This window comes from Pagrus pagrus (genome assembly GCF_965226575.1).
Source record: "Pagrus pagrus genome assembly, chromosome: 4".
NCBI lineage: Eukaryota > Metazoa > Chordata > Actinopteri > Spariformes > Sparidae > Pagrus > Pagrus pagrus.
This window is the reverse complement of record NC_140188.1, coordinates 24,736,978-24,758,752: the sequence shown is the minus strand read 5'-3', so window position 1 is coordinate 24,758,752 and position 21,775 is coordinate 24,736,978. Positions and strand designations below refer to the sequence as shown.

The 21,775-nt window shown below is 41.4% G+C and overlaps 1 long non-coding RNA gene across 1 annotated transcript; it reads left to right on the top strand.

Annotated features, from left to right (window-relative positions):
- Window positions 1-9,153: 9,153 nt before the first annotated feature.
- On the top strand, window positions 9,154-12,804 carry LOC311256384. The gene is made up of 4 exons (XR_014622491.1): window positions 9,154-9,395; window positions 11,000-11,096; window positions 11,631-11,828; window positions 12,248-12,804. It is a non-coding gene; the product is annotated as an uncharacterized lncRNA (long non-coding RNA).
- Window positions 12,805-21,775: the final 8,971 nt, after the last annotated feature.

Sequence of the window (21,775 nt, the reverse complement as noted above, 5' to 3'; positions counted from 1 at the left end):
CTGCTCTGTCAAGTTATGTTTGCAGATGAGATCAAACCTGATAACTCTGACTGGACCTCTGAGCACAGACATGTTAAATGATGAAGTCACATGTAGCCCTCTGTGAGGAATAATACTCTGTCTCTTCATAAGAATGTGAAAAAGTCCTCTATGATTTATTTTACTGCTGTTTTAATTATTGTTCCTGGAAAGCAGCTGAATCTCCAGGACCAGGTGAAGTATGCACTGCATGCTTCACTTATCTCCTGCAGCCTCCTGCACAGACCCACAGACCCTTAAATACTCCATTATTAAGATCAATATAACACAAGGTGAAATCATGTCTCATCTATTTCCAGGACGTGCTCACACTGATGTCACTGATATGATTACAGTATCCTGATATAACTTCTTTAAATGCATTCCTGTTAAATGTCGCCTCATCCGGCCTCAGAGACAGATATCAGACTCAGCACCGAGCCTCATCACATCCCTTTCTTGAGCGTCTTTGGACGAGCAGCGGCAGGTCTGAGAGACGTGGTGTGGCTCCTGCTGCAGGGGATGAGGCTGATCACAACCTTTTTCCTGAAGGACAACAGAGATTAGAGGTTCAGGTTGTGGACAGTAACTTGTTTGTGTCTCTTGATGGAGACACGCAGGTGAATGAAGGTTTTCCTCCAGCAGGATGGATTTATTGTCGTGGACAAAGAGGAGGGTCGGCTCAGTCCTTCGTCACAGTTCACCAGGTTCACAGCTTCCTCCTCGCTGTCACCAATCAGCTGAAGAGTTTGTGTTTGTCTGCTGGACAAAGCTTTGTAGTGGATTAGGCTGTGTGCTGCAGCAGGGTGTGTTACTGTCGTCAACACTGAGTCCTTTATAACAAGGCACATACAGCTGTCCATGGATATTGTTTCTTATATCACACCGATGTGTTTCTTCAGATCAGTTACATGCAGTCACTGTGTTCATAGATGTTCATTTTGGTCAATAAACGATACTTAATTCTTCATTATGTGTCTGAGAGAGATGTGATGGGCACAGATTTATTCAGACGTTGTCAGATTTAAGCTCCGCAGCTTCGGCTTGTTTTTAAAGTGATTGAGGATTGATTTCTCTGTGGAGCAGAATACATTGAATATTTGGGCGGTGATAGATGTGATCACTGCAGTTTATGAGAGGCCTGTTTGTGCGTTTTGATATTTTAAATCTCAAGATCTGCAGGGAAACAATCAGCAGATGAAGAGCAGTGGACAGTGTAGTGTCCTTTAATAGGTGTTTGAACATACAGTGACTCTCTCTCCCTCTTCTTTATCTCATCAGGACGGCTCTTTTATGGTGCTGATCGTCTGTTAAACGAAGCTGACAGCTGAAAAAATCAAATGTGTGTGGAGAACATGTTCAGACAGTGAATGGCAGGACTTTACAGCAGAAGTTTATGATCATCTGTAGACAACTGGCTCAGCTGTAAGACTGTCTCCAAAGAGTCTTTAAAGGACAGCTGGTGGATTCAGTTATTTCTTCCGTCTCTCTGTTTGTTTCCTTTTACACAGTGAAAGTGAATCAATAACACAGTTTCTATTCTTCCTGTTCCTCAGTGTGATTTTTTCCTGTTCATGAGCCAAGCAGATCTTGTTTGTAGAGAACTGGGTGGCTGTTAGGGAGATTTAATGTCTTTAATGTAGACTTCAATGATGTGATTTGTCAGAGATATAACTGAAACACCACGAGGAGCCATTAAACTAAACTGTGGTGTAGCTTTTGTCTTTATGGGTAATGAAGGTGAACGAAGAGGATGGATCATGACAAGAGCAGTCCAGGTTCATCACTTTCACTGAACTGTTGTACGGTGACAGACGACAACACTCAGAGGAGAAACAAAACTCAGGTTGTAACCAGCTGGAATATTTCTCATGTCTCAGTGTAATGAAGCTGTCAAACAGCCTGCAGCCTGTGGAAGCTCTGCTCATTATAACAGTAACAATATCAAACACGTCGCACATTTTACTGCACATTACATCACATACATAATGAGTTTATTCTTCAGTGAACAACAGTCTGTTATTCATTGATTACATGTTTCATGTCCTTCCTGGTGGAACTGTGATTTTCTGGCATCATGTTGGTTTCAGATGAGTTCAGATTCAGTTTGTACTCTGTTGTAAACTGTCATGTCTTGATCCAAACTGCTTGTTTGGATCAATCCACCCCACAGACTGTGATTAGGTTTAACCCTTGTATGGTGTTCGGGTCTGTCGGACCCGTTTTCATTTTTTATCAAAAGAAAAATGATACGATTAAAATTGTTTTCAAACTCAGACTCATTGGCCTTGGCTCATTTTCTGTGAAGAACATGTATCAGAACACATTTTCAATGACCACACACTGATAGTGGTGTCGGTGGGTTTCTCCTCATCACTCCGCTCTCTTTGCTTCATACTTCTGACACTTTTGGTGGATCGCGTACTCTTTCCTGTTGCTCTGTTTCTGTGTGAAGTGTTTGTCTCTTTATTTAAAGGGTCATTTCACAGGCCGCTCTGGTTGTTCATTAAACAAAAGATAAATAATCTGCAGCTGATGGTGAATCCCTTCTATAAAATATTTATTTGGTCTCTTCTCTGAATCCCACTGAGCGTTACACATCGATCTCTTCAGACTCAATCTGTCAAGTCCTTTTCACCTCATGTCAGACCTGACCTCAGGCCAGCCTCTCTCATGCTGCCATGCCAGGCAGAGCTGGCACACACACTGTCTCAGCCTGGCACAGATCAGATCCTGTCAGCCTCTGTTACTACAGGAGACATCAGATCATTACTAAATCAGCTAATGACAAAAGACACAGAGAGAGATGAGTTTTCAGCAGCTGGACTGACTGAGCTGCAGCAGAAGCTCTGCTCATTTTATACATAATGTGTAAAAATACATACTAATGTGCAGCTAAATGGTGATTTTGCAGACTCTGATCACTGCTGTATGTTTTCCATGCTCATACTTGTAACATCAGGTTTTAAAGACACTGCTGCTTCATTTTCAGCCTGGATGAGCTCTGTGTCTCTCCCCTCTCTCCATGTTGTTGCTTCATTTTATAAGTTCAGAGTGTCTCTTGATACTGTTGCACCTCTGAAAGTTAAAATATGAGCTGCCAGAACACACCTTCAAATCACACCTGTGGTCTGAGAAGATGATTTAAGAAGACAGGGTGCTGATGGAGGAAGTTAAAGCTGACACTGTATCATCTGAGTCTGGGAGGAGAAGTTGTAAAATATAACCAGGCAGTGTGTGAGAAAGATGTTTTTACTGCAGTGACTTGAAGCTGATTATGTGTTTAAGTTTGTCTTTTAATTGTATTTTTCTTTTTTCTCCCTCTTCTGTTTTTTGTCTCCTGAACTCGTCATCACGATTCTTCTTCCGTGGATCCTGAAATGCAGGTAAGACACGATCAGTTCTTATACAGATGAAGTGTGACAGTTTACCTGCAGGTGTGTTTGTGTGCTGTGTGTCGCTGTGTGGTCGAGTGATGTGAAGATACCTGCATTAAGAGGATTTCCTACATCTGCTGGCTGATACAGATGGAGGCTCCCAGGCTGTTACATGGTGGGAGTGGTGTGTGTGACGTGTGTGTGAATTTAATGCAGTGTGTTTTTACTGTTATTGAAAAGCAGAAGCTTTGATGCGATACTACAACACACACACACACACACATCTCTGCCTCTTTGTGCTCTTGATCTTTCATTGCTGTGTGTTTTGTAACTTACAGCTGAGCTCAGTGATGACAGCAAACAGTGTGTTCTCCTGACAAGTCAGTGAAATACTGATGTAGACAGTGTACTGATGTAGACGGTGTACTGATGAAGACGGTGTACTGATGTAGACAGTGTACTGATGTAGACGGTGTACTCAGTGATGTGAACATGCACAGGTTAAACACAGACTGTCTCCAGCAGTGTGTTTTCTCCAGGCTGTCAGAGGATCAACAGGAAGCTCATCCACATGGAGAACGTGTTGACAGGGTCCTGTAACATGAACTCTACTTACTGTGGTGGGAAGGTTTCTATATAAACATGTTGTGTTATTATATGTCCATGATTATAATGTAGTGAGGTGATAACCCTCCCTGTGGAGTGATTTTTATTGACAGAATGGACTTTAAAGAGGATTTAAACCAGAAACCAGCTCTGTAGTTGTGTCACGTCTTCCTCCCTGTCTCAGCTTCAGCTTCATCGAGCTCTGTACTGTCAGCAAACCCTGAAGCACTTCAGAGAAGCCACATGTTGTGTTTGGATCCCAGATACACTAAAGAACTGTCTGAGCATCGTGTAGTGAACCCAAACTAATGAAGAGCCAGTCATTAGACTGAGCCTGTTGTTTTCTGTTGACCACATCCAGCCAGACATTACCTTTAGTATTTCATCTGTTGTTTTAGTTATTCAATGTCAGAAATGAAACTTTTACAGTCAAACAGTTTTCTCAGCAACGTTTTGCTGGAGGACAGAAACACTGTGAGCTGGACGTTAATTATAAATGAAGACACCTGGAGGTCAGCAGCTTTCAGCTTGGTGCTCAGTAGAAGACATGAGCACACTGCATTAATGTGAACTTTCTCTCTAATGAGGCAGTGTAATGAGGAGGACTTGTTTTCCCTCCAGTCATCAGACTGTGATCACAGAAGTGTAAAACCCTGAGGAAGTGTCTGTGATCAGAGATTTTACTGGACTGGTAGGTTTGCTGCAGAACTTGTCTCGTCATGTCGACTGTCTGCGTTTGATGTTGGGAAACTTAAATCTTTTGTAGAAAGTATTCTGACCCTGTGATCTGTTACCTGCCCACAATGAGACGAGCCATTACAAACTACCTACTGCTCAGTGTGTACCTGAATGATGAGACATCATGGGTTTAACATTACAGACTGTCCTCTGGAAATCTCGACCACATAAATATGTAAAAGTGAGCCCACACATATAAGTGACTTTCTCCAGAGAAATCAGCTGGACTCTCTCTGAACTGCAGCAGATACTCGAGGCAGAGGAACTCTATAAATCCTGTATTAGCTCTGTGGTGCTGAGGGAGATCACTCTGGAGAACAAACGTTCATTCATCATCATTTTGTGCCGTGTCATGTATTAACAATGGTCGGAGTGATATGTCACTGATAATAGTTCAGGTTGTTGCTCAAAGGTGATAGAAATGTCTGACTTTACCTGAATGTAACGTGCAGATATTCCACATGATCTGTTTCAGTAATGAAGCCTTAAAGCTCGTTTCAGTCTTCATCATGAGATCACATATTTAATATAAAAGCAGAGCGCTGGTTCTTCCATGTCCTGGTGGAAAAAGAAAGGCATGAAGAGCTGAATGTGTGGAGTATAAACCCAGAGGTCGACTGCTGGCTTTAATTGTTCAGTAGTGAAGTCGCTGCTCTGCTCTCCTCCTGTCTGACTGGTGTGGGGTGAGGATCAGAGGTGATTTGTGCTGCTTCACAGGTTCTTGTAATAATGTGTGAGCAGAGTCAGAAGCTGTGAGCTGTTCTTGGTTATCTGAACGTCCTCAGTGTAAAGTAGCTTTAGCTGGCTGACTTTCTTGTGCAGTACATGATGGAAACATGCTGCTGGTCATGATGAAGACACAGCTGCTCTGCTGGTTGTGAATGTAGATGAAGTCTGATGTCTGATTGAGAAACAGAGACATGAAGAGAAACTTGATACTGGATGGAGATGATGGAGAAGAGGGGAGGAGGGAGAAAATGGCTGCCAGTGAGCAGGAAGGCATCATTTATTAGTTGAGAGAGGAATGGAAGTGTGCTTGAGTGTGTGTGTGAAAAACAGAGAGAGAGAAAATGTCTTTCTCACAGCTTCTTCATTCATTGTCGGTGTCCCATCTTCCCAGACGGATGCTGTCAAGCAGCTTAATGATGCCTGTTTTTCCTCCACTGGTTCTGTCAGCGCTCATCATGCTGACAAACACACTTGTGGGCTCAAACACACACATAAACACAACTACACATGTACACTTCTTCATAATAAATTCAATATTACTATAAAACCATCCACACTGGCAGTTTGAGTCAATATGAATTATCATCAGAAATAACTCTTTGTTTCTAACGACGTGTGTTGTGATGACCGTGATCTGTAAACTCCACTGACCTGTCTCACTGTTTCATTCATATAGAGAACAAACATGTTTTGTGTTGTAACATCACTGCACACAAAGATTTCTCAGAGGTGAGAAACATCTACACACCACAGGGACAACAACGAGCAGCAGAACCATTTTCAGTGAGTTTCCTTCTGCAATTTCTCTCAATGTCAGTGAGACAGAAAATATAGAACAGATGGAATTTACAGCCCCACTAGAGACGTCTGCACCGGTCACAAGAAACTTTATTTCTGCTGAGAAACACTTGAAATGGCCTCAGTGGCTGTACCACTGGTTCAAGGCAACACTCTCAGCATCACATACGCACCACCCACTCTCCCAACAGAGCACCCACTCTTCTTTTACTGCACCCGGCTCTCTTTTCATTGCACTCATTCTTTAGCAGCCAGTCTTCCAGTGTCGACCAGTGGGAGTCCTCCCAGAAACACTTATTCCACAACTTCCCACAAAAATGTGCCTCGCTCTCTGCAGGAGGTTCAAATGGCCGACTTTTTCTCTGCTGATCTGACGTCACAGCCCAACTGAAATATAGGACGTTGATAAGATGAAACAAGCGTTGCTGTCACTGCATGTCTTTGAGTTTGAAGACTCATGTGGAGCATTGTCTGGCAGAAACCACTGAGAACTTTTCATTAGGTTTTAATAATGGAGCTGTCTGTTGCCACTTTAATTAAAATTAAAACTGTGGCACATTGAAAGATGCCATTCATGTTGTTATTTCTTCAGGAAATGTGCTCTATCACTTAAAGTTTTAATGATCCAGTGAGTGTTGTTCCATATTTCCGCCTGCAGTCATCAGCACAGAAATGTGTGTGTGATCACAGTACAGTGAGAGCAGAGCAGAAGTTCAACTGTATTCACTGTTTGTCTCCTTGTGATCTCCAGAGCAGAGCTCCTGCTGGGATTAACACTTCATGTTTGACTGCAGGAAAGAACAAAAACACCTTCAGCAGTCTGTTGAGTGAAGCTTTTTCCCGTTCAGACGAAGACTTGGAATCCAAAACAAAACATCACTTCTGTACAGGATCAAGGTCAGGAGCATATTCTGTCCTCATTAACTCACCAGTGCCATTTTCACTGGCAACATTCTTGCTATGACCTTCCCGAGGCTCCGCGTCATAAACACAGGAGAGAAAACAAACGTCCTCACTTGCCCCTCAAGGCTTCTGTAAACATACCACAGCAGAAGCAACGAACAAAACAACAGTGTCCATCAATTACTGTGATTCAGTGATGATTGTGATCGTCTGGTCACGTTTTATTTCTCATGATCATTTTCTGGAGATGACTGCACAGTAGCATTAGGTAGTTTAATTCCTCAGTGTCATATAATAATAAATAATACATTAATTTTAGTTCTTAGTCTGGATATTTGTAGAAGAAACGGACAAAACAAAACAAATAAATGTGTAAAAATATTCTCTTGGGTGTATTTTACATGTTGAACACCTGAACTTCACCTCTGTCACTATTCTATTTGACATGTAGCGCAGCTGGAGTCATTTCAAATGTAATTTCAGAGGTCTATTGGCGATATATGGATTATTAATCATGTCCATTATAAACAGTGTTTGAGAAGAGGATTTAAAGTCTCCCTACGGCACCACATCTGACAGCTCAAATGTCATTTTTATCAATCATACACTGTTTGAACGTCTCTTTACCCCCTGCTGTCCTCCTGTAGGTCAACATGACTATACATAATGTATCAAACCTTTAAAACAGTCTGTGAACATCTCTGCCTGATTTTAATCAGCAATGGTGACTGTTTAACAATGAAGACAACAACTCCCATAAACCCACACAACTCATGTCTTTGATGTCCACTGATGATACGAACAGTTCAGAAACCACTAAATATGTGACATGTAGCTCAGTATCTGCTGATCCTTGTCAAAGAACAACAGTGAGTTTGGGACATTACATTGAACACACACTATGACAGAAGGTCGAGGTTACCACAGTTTCATTCCCTCAATGAGCTGACGAGTGTGAAAAGATCAAACAGAATCTGACCAATCCAAAGTGATCCTTTTCTCCACTCTTCAGCCGAACGCTTCACATTTCTATTGCTGACACAGTGGCTGCCTTTCCTGAGGCCATCACACACCATGTAGACACACAGATGGAGCCCTGAGCTTTAAACATGTCTCCCTGACTGTCTCTTTCTCTAGTTTCTCTCTTTCACACTCTCTTTCTCAAGTCTACCTCTGAGTAAATGTTCCCTCCAGATGAGCTGCTCTCACCATCACACCTACTCACTAATACAGTACATTAAGAAAGATGTTTTACATGGAGATTAGGGCTCCACTGATTGTTCTCTACCTACACACTGATGAAAGGTTGATGTCACTGTACAGGCGCTCTCTCCTCCTCTTGGCTCTGCACTGTAAAAAATGTCAGTAGAAATTACGGTAAAAAACTGCCAAATAGCAACAGTGAAATACCGTAAAATCAAAAATAGTATATCACTGTAGTAAATACATTGAATTACTGTAAATCAAGACACGGTAAATAACTTTAAATTGTACGGTCTTACTAAGTAGAAAATATGGAATTTTACTGTGAATGTTATAAAAAGTTTGCAAAATTCACGGTAAAATACCATAATGTCACAAGCGTGTAATTACCTTAAAATTGACGGTATCATTCTGTCTGAATTACAGATTTTGCTGGTGTTTACATTTAAATTTACGGTACACAACCATAAAATCATACCATCATTTCTATAGAAAGTAGAATGTTAAAAAGTATGGTATATTTAAGCAATACATCAGGACAGGCAGTGGTATGTGCTTATTATATCACAGTTAAGGGGCATTGGGCCGACGCAAAGCACTTAATGCAATAGAAAACTATACATGTTTATTGTTTATTGTATATGTATTTTATTCTTGTACATGTACACTTTTTATTATATGTAAAACATGACAATGAAAACGTTGTTGTGTTTGTTGTTCCGTGTCAATAAAGCTTTATTGAATTGAGGAGAGAGAGAGAGATGACCGCGGAGTTAACAGAAGCTAGAAATTTTGAATTTCAGTTCACCATCATTTCTTCGCGCCCACAGGAGCAGTGTTTGAATTGAGGAGAGAGACAGAGAGAACGACAGAGAGACAGACAGACAGACAGACCGACAGATAGAGAGAGAGAGAGAGAGAGAGAGAGAGAGAGAGAGACGCAGAGAGAGGACCGCGGAGTTAACGGAAATTTCAGTTCACCGCCATTTCTTCGCGCCCACAGGAGCAGAGTGTCTTCTTCAGGTAAGCACATTCACAGCTCATTGAGTCTGTCCGATCAACGTTAGCTAGCCGCAGAGCCACATTAGCTCTTATTCGTTGACTTTCAAGCAGAGGAGTTCAGGTAGCTATATCTTAAAAGTTGCTGGACGTGTCGCTATCTGCTTTTTGCAGAATAGAAGAGTCACTTAAGGGCTCTGAGAAGTCGCTAGCTACAGCTAACTTTGCTAATGCTAGAAAAATGTTTAGCTGTAACTTCTGTAGCAAGTCGGTTAAGACTTTGAGGGGTTATGTGCTTCATTGCAAACTCCATAGAAATGAACCACGTTGTTTATTTAAGTGCACTGGAGCCGGTTGCAAGCAGACATTTTACAGATATGGAGCGCATTTTTACCGGAGGCATAGTGTATCTGCTCCTACTCCCATTACTGTCGGGACGGCTGTAAGTGATTTTAAGTGTGCAATGGCGATGTGTGAGCGCCAGTGTCACGATACAAAAGATCTGGTAGCTCACTTGAGGGAGCATATTGTGGAAGGACGTGCTGTGACATGTCCAGTCAAAGGATGCACAAATGTGTTCAAGGTCAAATCCTCATTTTCCGCGCACATGTCACGGAAACACAGAGATCTTACAGATATCAGTATCAGTGACTTATTCAGAGAGTCTGCTTCACAATCATCATCTGTTCAAACTGAATCAGATAACTTTGGCGCTCAAGTGAATGAGACAAGTACAGGGACAGGTAAAGATGAGGGTGATATGGATATATCAGAGGATTTCAGTGATCTTTTTCTCAGAAATGTGTCTTTATTCTACTTGAAATTGCAGGGTGAGTTTGTAGCATGGCCCAAGCCACAATTGAACCTTGGCCGCTGTGATATTAAAAATATGTGTTACATGGTCTTTGGCTGGCCCAGCTGCTCATGTTTTTGAGTCATTTGATTGTAATTTGCAACCTTATGTGTTGGAAAGAGTGAAAGAGTTGATGATTTCATATTTCACTTGAGGGGATGTATATCCTGTCTTCTCCTTACACTTTCTTTCAGGTAGTCTACTAGTGGTTGTACTTGACATGGACTCATCAACTTCTTTGCTGGCCTACTAATCTACCCTTGTGATCAGATACCAGTCTTGTCAAGAATAAATAGTGATAAGTGATTGCACAGTTGACCATGCATTAATTTAACAATAGAAGGCTTTATGTTAATCTCTTTTTATAAGCACTGGTTGCCACCCAGAAGGAGACCGGCCACACATCAAAACAATGGCTGAGGGCTGAGTCTCATGAGAAAAACAGACCACCACACTCTTCTAGTGGGTCATGAGTGATGATTGAGAGGATTTATGTTTGTACAGGTCCATATGTTGTTTTTTTGAAAATTCTGCATACTCTACATTTAAGCACAGCATAAATCTAGGCCTTTCATAATATAATTGTGATGGAAATAATGGAGAAACTGGTTTATTCTTAATAAAAGATGATACAAGGAGACTTGGATGTATTACGAAGGAAACATTTATTGACACTTGATCTAGGCGAATTCAAAGATAACATAACAAGTGAGAATGATCCCTTTAACACCTTAGCCATACAATTTTTTAACAAATAATTTCACCTTCTCCACAGCACGGTGCAGCTGGATAATGCAAGGCAGTCAACTTTGCAGGAGTGCGGTATGGCCAGTACTCTGATTCATCGTCATCGTTATCAGCACTCAGCTTCAGTGAGTACATTTAAATAGATAGGCTTCTGAACTGGTGCTGCCATTAAATGTTTTTGTTTCTTCATACCTGTCAAATACTTACATGGCCACATCAATAATTATTTCTCCCATATATGTCTACTACCCTGTTATCTGGAGTTCCTTAAGGGTAAATCCTCGGAACTATCCTTAAAAAAAATCAAAATCACTGATTCGATGTCAAATCCAAAGGATTGTGTGTTTTCAGCTGTAGCCTCCACAGTTTCTCCCTCAATCTCTCTCAATCTATTAGATCTGCTAAATCTGTTAACTGTTTTAAGTGCCTCCTGAAATCATATTTATAGGTTGGCCTTTTTATGAGATTTTTTAAACCTACTCTTCATTCACCATTTAATTTTTTTTCTGTTCCAACTTCTTTAATTAATGTTTTGTTTTTTGTTGTTGTTGTTGTTGTTGCGGGAAGCACTTTGCAACAGTGTAAGTGCTATATAATAATAATTATCATTATTATCATTAACAATTTTTTCTTTGTTGTCTTTCTTTGTCTGGTTGCAGAGAGATTCATGCCAGTCCACAGTAAACACCTGATTGAAGACTGCTGGTGAATTTTCAAGCAGGAATGATGACAACACCTGCCCAAAGTTCCAGTTTCCTTAACATTGTACCATGTCTGTATGAGACTCTGTCCCACCTGTCTTCAGTCAAGTCTGGACCCAATGACTCAAACACCAGTCTTGTCAAGGCTAATTAGAGGTAAACAATGGTTTATGTCAGTATAGCAAATGAGTAGATGCAAGCACAACTCAAACTTCACTCAATCGATCTCCCTCAAGTGCACGGTGCCAACAGCTTCATACAAACATACAGCAGAAAAAAAATCAGTATTATGGACAGGATTCAGGATTTAGGCTGCAATTCGACAAGGGTGAAACAAATACTGATGATCACTTAGTCCTGAAAAGTGACTGTTTCTACCTTTCACACTAATACAATAAAATAAATGAAATACTCCTGATGACCTGCAAAACTATATTCCAGAGTGCTGGTTTCATTCTATGTATAGCTCATTGGAGCTCAGTTTAACAACAGAAGGCTGAATTTATCTCTGTAGGCATCATGCTCAGGCACTGCATCAATCTAACCTTTGCTTTGTTTCTGTTTTCTGGCTGCAGAGAGGATCATGCCAGTCTACAGTGGACACCAGATGGAAAACATATGAGTCTTCAAGCAGAACTGGTGACTGCTGAATGCTTTAAGTTCCAGTTTCTTGAACACCATGTCCATGTTAAGAGCCCTCTTCAGCCAAGTCTGGACTCAGTGACTCATTAGTGTTGATCAACACAGGGCAAGTGGCTCCTTTTTTCATGATGTTTATTTCTTCTACCATGGACTATCCTTCATATGTATGGACACACACTGTCTTTTCAAGATGTCAACACTGCCTTGTGAGTATACTGGGCAAGTTCTGTTTTTCACAGAGAATGTGTATATGCAAAGAGAAGTTCTTAAAGTTTGTCAATTATAGTCTGTACTTTGGTTTACAATGGGCTTAATTGGTTATTTCCTTTATAATTTACCATTTGCATTTGCTGACTGTAAAATCTACGCCAACAAACTGTAATTCCATAAGTGTTGTACCGTATTTTTTACCGTAAAATTCTGGCAACCACAGCTGCCAGTATTTTACCGTAAAGTTGAACTTTGCAATAAAATACCGTACTATATCTTACAGTTTTACCGTGTTTTTTCACTGATGGACTGTAATTAGGTTTACAGTATATCTGTTATTTTTAAAATAATTTACTGTAAACAGGTTTATATAATAACTGTTATTTTTACAGCAAATTACCGTAAACAGTTTTATTCTATAACTGCTATTTTTACAACAAATTGCCGTAAACAAATAACAGTTCTCTACTGTAAAATGTACGGTTGCCAAAACAGCATACCGTAATGTCTTATACATTGTGACTGTATTTTCTACGGTAAAATTCTGGCAACCACAGCTGCCAGTATTTTACCGTAAATTCTACGGATTTTTTTTTACAGTGTGGGTTGGGGTTAGGGTCACTTGATAGGGGTCACCCCTTTAGCCAGAACTGTTGACTCTTTATTCTGAGGTGGATTTAAACTGTAACACATTTGTGGAGACTTGATGTGGTTTGACAGATGACTGACATTTTTCCTCATGAAATTGAAATTGCAGTAAAGCTGCAAAGGCTGCAGAAGTGATGCACAGCTGAATTATTGAACCAGAGTGTTCATTCTGTGGTTTGTCACTTGTCTCACCTGTTGGTAAACTGACTGATTTGCAGCCACTTCACTGGCTGTCAGTCACTGTGACATCCTAATAAGATCTAAATCCTCACAGCTCCATTTGAAGATCATCCAGCTGCTGTCAGGAAGGAGAGGACAGGAAGTGCTGCCTCTGTCCGATCCACCTGTGTGTCCAATGTGCACCACACCTGCATCCGCCTGGTTTAATGCTCCTGTCTCAGTTCAGTATCACTTACTCTCGGGGCAGTGATCTGATTCTTTTCTGATGTGCAGTGTCACTCCATAAATAGATGTTGGGATGTCTGATTGTGGAGCTCCTCTTCTGTCATGTCCTCCACTCTGTAGAGCTGGGTGGAAGAAAACAGCAAGCAGAGTGAGAAGTGATGGAGCTCCCAAACCTGAGGCTACATTCAGACCAAATCAGGTGGTGCAGCCAAACACCGCAGGGTGGTGCAGCAGTGTGGGAGTGTCCCCAAGCACCTTTGTTTTGCAAGTCATGAGTGACAAAGTGTACAAACACATTCTGTGCTCCACTTTCTGCAGAGCTACCCAGCAGGTAAATGTATAAAGTACCTGCATCAGGTGCACTGATTTACTCATATAACTGTATGTTTTACACTCATTTAAGATTAAAATCCCTAATGAATGATATTATTAGAGGTCTTAACAGCGACTTTATTAAACACATTTTATTCCACAAACAAAGAGAAGGAAGTGAGCTGTGAAAAATCCAAATAAAATAGTGAATCAGAGCAGCTCCAGTTTTGGATGCTGACACTTAAAATCATTTATATTCATTCTAATTAAAAGGTTGTGAATGAGCAAAATAGTTGTAAAGGCAGTTGCGCTTCAGAGAGCTTCATGTAGACAGAGAGGAGGTGATGAACAGAGAGAGAAGTTACACCTTTAATCATTTACCTGTCGTCTGACAGACTTCTGTCTCTCAGCTGAACGCTGAGTCATGCTCTGCTGCCAGGCACCAGTCAGCATTAATATGAGTGAATATATCCAGAGACTCACACTTCTCCCCTCTCTTATTAAACACACACCTCCCGGAGCTTCTGTACATAATGCAGAGCTCTCCAGTGGCAGTAAAGCTTTGTGGCAGAACAGCTGTATATTATTACTCTCTCACAGAGGGAAAAGACTTTCAGCAGTTTACTCAACAGGATCATGTCTACATTTACATTTGTAAGTCAGGAGGCTAATGTGAGCTAATGTTCTTTCTACTAGAAAATCTAATTAGTGCTAATTATTGTCCTCGTGAATTCACTGTCTTTACAAGAAAGAGCTTCTGTGATTGAAGTGCTGCAGGCTCAGCTGCTCCCGGACTGAGTTTGCTTTGGTTTCTAAATCCCATTACTTCATTTCTCTGTGGTCTGAGGCTCATGTTACTGTGGCTCTGTGTTCAAACTCACACCTCTCTGTAACAGTCTGCTTCTTAAAAACAGTACAATTATGTAAATAGTTTAAATAAAGAAAACACTGATTGAAATCCAGTTCTTCATTCAGACTGTTCGGTTATATTTGATTTGAAATAGTGGATTTTTTTACGTCTTGTGAGTAAACCTCCAGTTCATATACTCATATTATGATTACTGGTTGGGCCTTTAAAGGAAGTTCCCTGAACATTTGTTCATCCTATAAATAAAAGTGTTTTTGAAATTGAGCTGACTCAGGAAACAGTCTAATATTATTACCACATCAGAAAATTCATGAATTAAAGCTCAGCTAGTCTTAAATATAAATCGTCCTGTGAGGATGAGTGTTGTGTATCTTTATGGGAATTGAAGCACTGATCTCCATTTCAGACACTTGATCCTTTTTAAATCCACAGTAAGTTCAGGACTTAAATGTCTTCACTGAATTTTTTTTTTTTGCCTGAATTATGAACCAAATGGTATTTTTTCTTGTCAACATGTTTTTCGGATGTGTTGATTGTCTGAGGCATGGTGACGTGAATCAACACACACACTCTGTTTTCACTCAGATCACAGACAGTGACGTCTGTCATTTAGATTTGACAGAGAATGAAGGACATTTTATCTACTTCACCAGCATCTCTGCACAACTGTTGAGATCATTTCAAAACACACACACACACACACACACACACACACACACACACACACACACACACACACACACACTATGTTTCAGCACTGTTATTTGTCTCTCAATCAAGCACCAAATACTGAAATAATAGCAACTCTCTGCTGTTGGAAAAACAAAGTTGTCCAACATGAACACAGAGAGCGTCCTCCCTCGTTGTTGTGTTGTTTACCAGGACAACAGAATTCAGTGAGGGGTTAAAGCAGTGAAGAGCTGACCTGTACATGAGCTCCTACATGAGCAGTGACAATGTAACCTATCAGCAACAACATTAAAAAGGACTTGTTCTGTGAGACGTCCCGAACAAGTCTGATCCATGGAAGCTCCATCATGGATCGGACTTGGCTCTGACCCATTGAGACATGGACATGGATCTCCGGGGGTGTCCTGTGGTGTCTGGCACCAGGACATTGGCAGCAGATCCTTTGAGTCCCATGTTACGAGGTGGGGCCTCCATGGATCTGACTTGTTCCAGCACTTCCCATGGATAATTGATCAAACTGGGATCTGGGGATTTTTGAGGCAAGGCCTTGAGTCTCTGTCAGATCCTCAGACCATTCCTGAGCAGTTTTTACAGTGTGGCAGGGCCCGTTGGTCAGGATTGTGGAAAAGGTTACATAGAAACACTTTGAACACTTCAGTACAACCATAATATACTGTTTTTTTAACATCTTTATGATGAGGAACTATTTCTCAGCAGAGCTGTTCCTGTCTGTGGTCTTACCTGAACAGCTTCATATTAACAGGTCTAATTCAGACCTCCAACTGAACCACTTGACTGTGATGAACAGCTGAATGCATAAAAACCTGGTATTTTAAACAGCTCCACCTCTCTGCTAAAGTGAAAGAGAGAGAAATTGTTAGAGATTTGAAAGCTATGTACAGACATTACAGAACCAGCCTCGATCATCATGTAACGGGACACTTCTTTGTGTTTTAAGGAACTTGTTCCTCTTCATAGAGATGATCATGATCTGTATAACTGTCTTGTTAATGAATCTTTGAGTCTTTGAACCACTGACGGGCATCACATCAGCATCTTTCAGGCAGCAAAGAGCTTCTGTCCAAAGTCAATGAAAGGCATCTTCACAATCCTCATATCAAGTTTAATGCTGACGAATGATTTATTTTTGATGTGGACTGAAGCTGATTCTGGCTCCGCTCTCTTGGCATGAGACTGGTTTCCTCTTAGATGAGCTGGAACAAGTCATCAGGCGAGGATGAGTTCTGTCCAGCAACTTTATGTAGCTGCTCGTTGTTAATTGACGACGTGGTTGTTAATAGATGTAATATTTACTGAAGTCAGAAACACAGTCACATGCACGCAGCTCCCTGGAAGTTGCAGCTGTGCTACAATCATGTTTATTCTCACATTAACCTTTGGGAAATGTTATGATCTTTCTCATGACTGAAAATAAGAGATGTTCTTCTGGGTGCTGAAGGCTGTGCACAGTCAGAGGTGAAATAAAATACTGTCTGTCTTAGTAAAGGCCACGCTGGGAGCAGTGAGCGAGCCAAGAGCAATAATCTGTCCCAGAGGTGAGATACAAGAGCGGAGAGGGCACAAGGATGAAGGTTTGAAATGACACCCTGGCACTGTGGATGTGACTCTGTGCCATAGGAGAGAGACTGGCTGAGAGTTGTGTTACAGCTCTCTGACTGAGAGACAAAGACCGACGTTGTTGGCATCCTGCCTAGAAGAACACAAAGTTTCAGGCAATGTTACTGTGATTTTGGGCTGTATTCATAAAACTGACTCGTCTTGACTTTACAAAACTTCCTGCAGGTTTCTGCCTCTGCTGACATCAGTGTTAGTCTGTCTCCATCAGCTGTAGAGCAGCACATACTGTGTGTGTTTGGGTGATGGAAACTGTGAGTAGGAAGTGAGCGGTGATCCAGTAAGATCACAGCCACACACCCACTGCTCTTATTAACATGGTGACAGCTCAGCCTGCTAATCTGTGTGAGGAGACTCATGAGGATTAGATGCAGAAGAACATGATTATAATCATTATTCAGTCCTCTCAGATTTCTGTTAGAGATAATAAAACAAGGATTTTAATGTTTAATTCTGCTCCTTCTGTTCACACTAAGTGCTGATTCAGGTGAGCTGCTCTGTACAAACTCTTTAAACCCCAAAGGAATAAAGTGAAGATGTTTGAGCTCTCTGACTCTGATGTAGCTTCTAACACTACTGAGATGTTGCTGTGAATTCATATCAGTGGATACAGAAAGTGATCAACTGATTTGATCTGATTCATGAAGCTTTAATTTCACTGAAGATGAGGGAAGCAGCAGGCAAACAGGACACAGTGAGCTGGAAAATGTTGGTAAACAGGTAAAAAAGTGCAGAAACGACAATAAAGTGAAAGAATGTGACAAAGTGCTGAAGGAAGAGCTGAGTACTGGGAGACTGACGAGCCAATCAGGTGCAGCTGGGGAGGCAGGTACTGTAACAGGTCATCAGGAGGCTGATGAGATGGTTGGGAACAGGTGTGCAGAGCAGCAGGAGGCCTGATGGACAGGTGAGACATGACTGATGCTGTCCAACAACACAAACAGGAGACAGGAGGAGAGAGCAGCAGGAGCACGGCTTATATGATGTCCGACAAATACTAATCAGCAGTAACCGTGTCAGATAGAAGAGACGATGAATATCTGAACTGAAGTCGTGACGTGAAACAAACCAAGAGCTTGTTTTAACGCCTCCAGCTGAAACATGTTCCTGCTCTGCCGACAGGAGGTTTTCAGCAATGTGCGGAAAAACATGAGTGATATTTAAAATGGAGGGTAGATTCTGGTGGATTGTTTGGTTGATCAATGTGGGTGGACAGTTTGCCTTTCAGATAAATCATTAGTGTGAATGCTCCAAGCATTCAGGTCTGGTTTTAGAAGTACATTGAGGGCGCTTTCACACCGCTAGTTTGATTATTTGGTCCGCACCAGGCAGTAAAATTGTTACGTTGTATCATACAGACTGCGGTGTGGTCCGCGTTCACACATGCAAACAAACCAAAATTGGTCTGAATGACGTTTCGTCATCTTCTGGTAGAAATAAGCGCCAATTTGGACTTTCACAATGGAGCGACAAGTCCGTACACTGTTACTTGCACGTCCTTGCTTTTTATATTGTACAACACGTGTGTTGATCAGCTGTGCGCCGGTTAAACACAACACAGTTGATCAGCACACTCTGATAAAAACAAGCACAAGCATGTTCTTCTGATTCTGACCTTACAACCCACAAGCGGAGCACTTGTTTAACTGAGTGGCTTAGGAATCACCAAATGACTTACTTTAACAAATTGCATTAGTTTATTTCATGAGGATTTGTAAAATATCACTTTTATGAGGATCACAGTCAGAAGAAAAGTACATAGCCTAATTATGTTAGTAGCAGCTGTATCATAACGATTCGCGAGGGACCAAAGGTTGGCATTTGGTGCGGAACTGAGACCACCCCTTTTTGGAGGTCTCAGTACGCTTGATTTAGTGCGCACCCGAGTGCGATTGATGCATTCACACAGACGAAAACAGACCGAACTAAGAGCTTTTGATTCGAATGGACTGTTTAGTGCGCACCAACTGCTGTTGGTGTGAAAACGCCCTAAAAGTGGTGTTTAAAGCTCTGGTCTACGAGAAAGATTTGAAAAAAGCATCCCCTCCCCTCTGTGCTCCTTAATCCCTCCCCTCCGAGCTCGTATCGCTGAACTGCGTGTTGCTCTGTGAATGCTCCTCTTGTACAAGATTAAACCCTTGTTTGAACTTTGAGCTGCCTCCGATCTCCTTCCTCCAGTTCTAAATTAACACAGAATTATTTTAACACAAATGACATCAAACGCCAGCACAGATTGAGACTGGTACACAAATAAATAATGAATAGGGAGTCAGGAAATGAAGTAGCCTTGATGCAAATGGTGAAAACAAGTGAGGGAGAGTCAATATGAGCAGAGGAAGACCATCCAGCTCCATCCTGATCACATCAAGTTCCTGAAGATGGACTGGATCACACGGAGCTGTAGCACTCAAACGCTGTAGATTCAACTGGCGGTTTCACAGTTTGTCCATCCTTTACGGAGAATTAGGACTGTGGTCATCTTGAAGTCAAAGCATTATAGGAACAGTCAAGTTTTCATCATGCACCAAGTAAAAGAAAAAAAAAGGGTGATGTGAAGTCATTGTTGTTATTTCAGTAGTCTCGCATAGCCAGATCCAGTGGTGGCTGGCCAATAGGGGGCGCTAGGGCGCCGCCCTCCCTGATGGAAATTGTTTTTTAATTGTTTTTTTTTTGTTTTTTTTTCTAAAATAGTGTTTATAAAATAAATAATTACTGCTCATTCTACAAATAAATGTATTTTTAATTATCAAGAACGAGCTATATATATGTGTCATTTGCATCCATGGTCATTTCCACTCTCTCAAGGGGCTCTAGAAAAGTCGCCCCAGCACTGCGGCAGCTCAGCCAATGGTAGACTGTTGCTGAGACAAAAAAACACATAGCAACGGGTAATTTAGCCAATTAGCGTCGTCAAATTTGATGAGCTTGGGGCACTGAACATATCGCCCCAAGCTTATCGTTTAAGTATCCTAGCAACAATAAACAAGTGTCTGAAATCGAGATGGCGGCGACAAGAACAAGAACACACAGGGCTTCAGCTACCCATAAATTCTGTAAAATCTCTCTTGCTAAACCCTTTCGAAAGGACAACTTTAGGTGGATTAAAAAACATGAATGCTTGAAAGTACACATGAACAACGCTGTCAAGCTAGCCATGCTAGGCAGGACTAGCATAGCTGCGTAGCTGGATGAATGACACAGGATTGCGGTGAGAAAACACAATGAAGAGGTGGACATGAACAGACATATTTTATCGAAGATCATTGATTGTGTGAAATTCAGTGGAGCTTGTGAGCTGGCATTGCGAGGTCACGATGAGACAACATCCTCCGACAACCCCGGAATTTTTCGGGGATTAGTCGATCTTGCGGCGTCGCTGGACGGTGTAGAGGAGCACTCGAAGACCATCACTGTTTACCTCAAGGTACCTCAAAGACAGTTCAAAACGAACTTTTGGACTACATGCTGTCGGTTCTTCGAGACTGCATTCCCGAGGATGACACTGCCACTCATTGTCAACTGGTGCTTGTGCTACGTTACACTGACAGCCTGATTAACGAGTTCATCCAGCTTCCAAACGCGACGGCTGACAGTCGCCACTGCGGTGTTGGAAAGGCTGAAGACTTTTCTTCCTGATGGACAGCGGGGAAAACTAATCGCCCAAGTCTATGACGGAGCTGCCGTGATGAGAGGAGCCACAGGTGGCGTGCAGCGCGAGGTTCAAGACGTTTACGGGAGTGCCCACTACGTACACTGTTATGCTCATCAGCTGAACCTGACAATGCAGCAGGCAACGTCCCACACCACCGAGGTCGACTCACTCACTCACAAACACACACACACCAACACACTCGCTCACTCACTCACCAACACACTCACTCACTCACTCACTCTATCACACAAAAAAACACACACATATACAAGTCAGTATTTGCACACTACAATTGGTACATTTTATGTTCCTATACCAGTTTTTCTGTGTATAGTGAACTTTAATCATCACCCACCTGTAAATATTACAATAATATGCAATATTATTGTATTTTTTTATTAAGAGTATTCATATAATATATTTAATCCAATTGCTACATTTTATGTTCCTATGACAGTTTTTCTTAGTTATTTTTAATCATCATCCACCTGTAAATGTCTCTCAAGAACTTTAATTTTGTATTAAGAGTATTCACTAATACATTCATATCATTGTCATTATCTGTCAAACTGTTGATTTCTAGAGGGCAATTAAATAATTATTGTTTATCCCTAAAACAATGGTATCTTCTGGTTTGGGTTCTTTTATTGGGATAGTTACCGAAAGCTTCTGGCACAAACAGCCCCACCTAGAATATTTTTCACCAGCCGCCACTGGCCAGATCCACCTCCACAGCAGTGAAGACACATCCTCCTGCACCAGTTCTTATTCTGGTATAGATGAGAGCAAGCCATCTGGGTAGTTTGCTCTTGCATCATGCCCCCGCTCTTTTTTTGAGTGAAAACAGCTCCTCTTATTTGACTGGCGGTAAATGCAAATTCCAGCTTTGCCAATTTATGGCATAAATTAAGAGCACCGCATGGATTATATAAACGAGATAAAACAATATGAACACAGTATTGTGTTGTTCTTTAAGGTCAGTTTATTTATTTAGTTTATTTAGGCAGTGAAAAAAAATCAATGAATGGTGATTTTCTCTTT